Raw genomic sequence first — 3,494 nt, forward strand, 5'->3', positions numbered from 1 at the left:
TCTTCACCCAGTATTAGTACTTATTGCTTTTCTCTTAAATATATAGTATTTTTAAGTAAAAAAATTAAAAAAATTATAGCTGCCTAGTTAGCTCAGTTGGTTAGAGTGTGGTGCTGATAACACCAAGGTCAGGGCTTCAATCCCTGTACTCACCAGCCAAAAAAAAAAAAAAAAATTTAATTCAGAATGTAAAACAAGATCTATGGAGAGCTACAGCATGTTCCTTGATAGAGATTTAATATAAAAATCCTTATAAAGTTAATAAGTTGAATATCATATATACAAGTTCCAATTTATAAATGTATGTATTTATATATGTATATTATTTGCATTCTTACAGAGTTAATATATAAATTTAATGTACTTCCAGTGAGAATCTCAATGGATTATCTTTAGGATCTGAATAAAATTATTTAAAGAATATATTAGAAAAGGTAATGTCCAAGAATAGCCAAAATGTAAATATCAGAAAAGGACAGTTATGTGAGACCTTCCTTTCTATATATTAAAACTTATAAAGCCATTGCTTTAAACTTATAAAGTCAAAACAGTAAGATAAAGGCACAAGAATAAACAGATGTTGAACAGAAGAGAAAAATCCAGAAACCGACTCAAGTTATACGAGAACTATGATAGCGGTAGCATCTTAATTCAGTGGAGGAAGCATTTGATAAATGGTGTCAGGATGGTTGGCCATGCATTTGGATGAAGACAAAGACTCCCTATCTTATACCGTATAAAAATACATTCTAGATAAAGATTTACATGTAAAACCCAAAATAATTAAAATATTTAAGAAATCTGGGAGATTAAATACACATATATACTTTGGAGTGGGAAACTCAAAGCCAGGCTGGAAACCCATATGATGTAAAGGAAAAGAGACATTTCACAGCAAAGGTATTTGTAACATGTATTACAATCTGTTAATATCCCTAATATATAATGATTGATAAGGAAATATCCCCAAAGAAAAATGGATTAAGGATAGAAAATTCACAAAAAAGGAAACCTAAATGGCCAATAAACACATGAAAAACTATTCAACTTTAGTAGTCAGGGCATTTAAACTAAAGCAAAAATGAAATCCATTTTTCACGCTTGGGTAAAACTTCCCTTCCAAAATTTGGGATTGAACTAGAGTGAGAGAAGATTTCAGGCGACCTCAGTAGTGAAGAAAATGAAGATTGCCGAGGACACGGAGAGGTATTTCACTCACATACACAAACACAAACACACACTGGCAGTAAATGTGAAAAAATACATCACACTACTAATTATAGAAATGCAAATTAAAAGAAAATGCCACTTTCACTTTCTGCTATGGGTCAAATGTGTCCCACAAAAGTTCATGTATTGGAATCTTGACCCCCATTGTAACAGTGTTAAGAGGGAGGGAAGTCCAATTATGGCTGTTTGAAAGGTGGGGGGGCTTTGAGAGGCGACTAGATCGTGAGGACTGTGCCCTCGGGACTGCATCAGTGCATTCGTGGAGTGATGGGCGAGGTTCTCACGGCTCTGTAAGGAGGGCAAGTGAGGAGTTAGCTCTCTCTCTCGCTCATGCCATTTCTCTTGCCATGTGATACCCTGAGTTGCTGTAGAGTCACAACCCAGAAGGCCCTCACCAGATGTGTTCCTTGGCCTTTGGATGTCCTAGTCTCCAAACTATAAAAAGTAAATTTCGTTTATTTATAAATTACCCAGTTTCAGGTATTCTGTTATAAGCAACAAAGAAGGACTAATATAGTTACCTAATTTGCAAAGATCTCTATAAATAACGATGCCCAGTATTCTGTGAGGGAATGGACACATAAACACTACTGCAAGAAACATAAAATGATAGAATCTTCTGGAAGTCAGCATGTCGAAAATCTCAAAAAGTACATATTCTTTGACACTGGAATTCCACATCCATGAACTTATCCTCAGGAAAAAGAATCTAGTACAAGGATGCACATGTAGGGCCGGCCCGTGGCTCACTCGGGAGAATGTGGTGCTGATAACACCAAGCCAAGGGTTAAGATCCCCTTACCGGTCATCTTTAAAAAAAAAAAAAAAAAAAAGATGCACATATAGATGTTTGATAGCTACAATCTGTCTCTTAACAAGGGACTGAGTCTCAGACAACCAGAATACTCAACTATGCTGCAAGGGTAGTACTGACCCGGGGAAACAGGCTAGAGGGATAATCTCCTGACTTTGAGTTCTCAATAGTATATGTATTCTAAGTACTAATATGTATGTTATAAAGCACAAACAAACAAAAACGAAATTCAAAAAGGATAAATTTGTTTCTTCCCGTGGACCAATGGATGGTCCCAGCGTTTCTTGAGTGCACACTGTAACTGGAGATGACTGGACTAGTCTACCAGTGTTGAAAAGTATCAAGGTTAGTTGGTGCAAAGAGAACATGTGAAGTTAGTAAATTGGATGAAAAGTGAACCAGTCAAACCTTATGGAGAGACAGAACAGGATGGAAGAGCCACAAGAACTAAAGAATGTTTATATTCTTGGGAAGATGGAGGGAGCTCTTCTCCGGCTGGAACCATGGAGGGTGTCGAAGAGAAGGAAAAGCAGCTTCCTGCTGTGCCAGAAACCCTTAAGGAAAAGCAAAGGAATTTCTTAGAGCTGAAGGTCAAGCGCCTGAGGAAGAAGTTTGCCCTAAAGATGCGTCTAAAGGCAAGGAGGAAGCTTGTCTATGAGAAAGCTAAGCACTGTCACAAGGAGCATAGGCAGATGTACAGAGCTGAGGTTCGTATGGCTAGGATGGCAAGAAAAGCTGGCAACTTCTGTGTACCTGCAGAACCCAAACTGGCATTTGTCATCAGGACCAGAGGATCGATGGTGTGAGCCCAAAGGTCCAAAAGGTGGTGCAGCTTCTTCGCCTTTGCCAGATCTTCAAAGTCACCTTTGTTAAGCTCAACAAGGCTTCAATTAACATGCTGAGGACTGTGGAACCATGTATTGCCTGGGGGTACCCAAACCTGAAGTCAGTAAATGAACTAATCTACAAGCGTGGTTAAGGCAAAATCAGTACGAAGCGAATTGCCTTGTGGTAACACTTTGATTGTCCGATCTCTTGGTAAATATGGCATCATCTGCACGGAGGATCTGATTCATGAGATCTGTACTGTTGGAAAGTGTTCCAAAGAAGCAAATAACTTCCTGTGGCCCTTCACACTATCTTCTCCACAAGGTGGAATGAAAACAAGACCACCCATTCTGTGGAAGGTGGAGGTGCTGGCATCAGGGAAGACCAGATCAACAGGCTTATTAGAAGCATGATCTAAGGTGTCGGCCATGATTATTTTTGCAATCTGCCTAGTTAATAAAGAGTGACTGCTTTCAAATTGAAAGAAAGTTAAAGAAAAAGGGGGGGGAGGGGAACAAAAAGGAGTTTGATCAAAGAGTGTCAAGGCTGACCCTGAGTGCACCACTGTGCCCTCTGCCCCTGCGAGTGGGGCTCCCACCCCATGCTGATAATATTATTATGA

General features: G+C 39.0%; 1 pseudogene; it reads left to right on the forward strand.

The window, feature by feature from the left end:
- Positions 1-2,547: 2,547 nt before the first annotated feature.
- LOC134387366 (large ribosomal subunit protein uL30-like) lies at positions 2,548-3,290 on the forward strand (annotated as a pseudogene).
- The last annotated feature ends 204 nt before the right edge of the window (positions 3,291-3,494 follow it).

Source organism: Cynocephalus volans, chromosome 10, assembly GCF_027409185.1.
Source record: "Cynocephalus volans isolate mCynVol1 chromosome 10, mCynVol1.pri, whole genome shotgun sequence".
Classification (NCBI taxonomy): Eukaryota; Metazoa; Chordata; class Mammalia; order Dermoptera; family Cynocephalidae; genus Cynocephalus; species Cynocephalus volans.